The sequence below is a fragment of the Orycteropus afer genome, unplaced genomic scaffold (genome assembly GCF_000298275.1).
Source record: "Orycteropus afer afer isolate SDZICR_OR568_19922 unplaced genomic scaffold, OryAfe1.0 scaffold00075, whole genome shotgun sequence".
Classification (NCBI taxonomy): Eukaryota; Metazoa; Chordata; class Mammalia; order Tubulidentata; family Orycteropodidae; genus Orycteropus; species Orycteropus afer.
The window spans coordinates 7,057,123-7,058,295 of NW_006921662.1; the positions used below are offsets into that span (position 1 = coordinate 7,057,123).

The 1,173-nt window shown below is 39.7% G+C and overlaps 1 protein-coding gene across 1 annotated transcript in view; it reads right to left on the minus strand.

Annotated features, from left to right (window-relative positions):
• Positions 1-1,173, minus strand: part of KIF14 (kinesin family member 14) — a 107,155-nt gene that overhangs the window by 57,960 nt on the left and 48,022 nt on the right. The gene's annotated exons all lie outside the window — the stretch shown is intronic.

Genomic DNA, 1,173 nt, shown 5'->3' on the forward strand with positions numbered 1-1,173 from the left:
TCATGCTTGGTAGGGTGGAGGGTCGACAAAAGAGGGGGAGGCCTTCAACAAGATGGATTGACACGGTGGCTGTGATGATGGGCTCAAGTATAGTAGGGATTGTGGGGCTGGCGCGAGATCGGGCAGTGTTTCGTTCTGCTGTGCATGGGGTCGCTATGAGTCGGAAACGACTCGATGGCACTTAACAACAACAGTGGCTAATGATCCTGAACATTTCTTCATATGTTTGTTGGCCACCTGAATATCCTCCTTGGTGAAGTGTCTATTCATGTTTTCTGCCCATTTTTTAATTGGATTGTTTGTCTTTTTGTTATTGAGGTGTTGGAGTTTCCTATAAATTCTAGAGGTAAGTCCCTTGTCAGATATGTCATTACCAAATATTTTTTCCCAATCTTTTAGGTTCTATTTTGACTCTTCTGGAGAAGTCTTTGGAACCACATAAAAATTTGATTTTTAGAAGGTCCCAATCATCTGGTTTCTCTTCTGCTGTTTGTGCGTTTTGGTTTATGCTTGACAGTCTATTTATGCCATATATTAGGGCCCCTAAATTTGTCCCTAGTTTTTACTTGAGGAACTCTATAGTTTCAGGTTTGATGTTTAAGTCTTTGATCCATCTGGATTTCATTTTTGTGTCTGTTGTGAGGTAGATCTTGTTTCATTTTTCTGCAAATGGATATCCAGTTTTGCCAGCACCATTTATTAAACAGACATTCTCTTCCCCATTTAATGGATCTTAGCCCTTTGTCAAAGATCAGCTGACCATAGGTCCATGGATCTATTTCTGGGTTCTCAATTCTATTCCACTGGTCTACGTGTGTGTCATTATACCAATACCAGGCAGTTTTGACTACTGTGGCTGTATAGTAGGTTTTGAGATCCGGCAGTGTGAGATCTCCTACTTTGTTCCTCTTTTTCAGTAGTGCTTTGCTTATCCGAGGTCTCTTTCCTTTCCATATAAAGTTAGTGACTGGTTTTTCCATATCCTTAAAAAATGTTGATGGGATCTGGATTTGGGATTGCACTGAATGTATAGATTGCTTTGGGTAGAACTGACATTTTCACAATGTTCAATCTTCCTATCCACGAGCATGGGATGTTCTTCCATTTATGTAGATCTCTTATGGTTTCTTGAAGTAATTTTTTATAGTTTTCTTTGTACAGGTCTTTTGCATC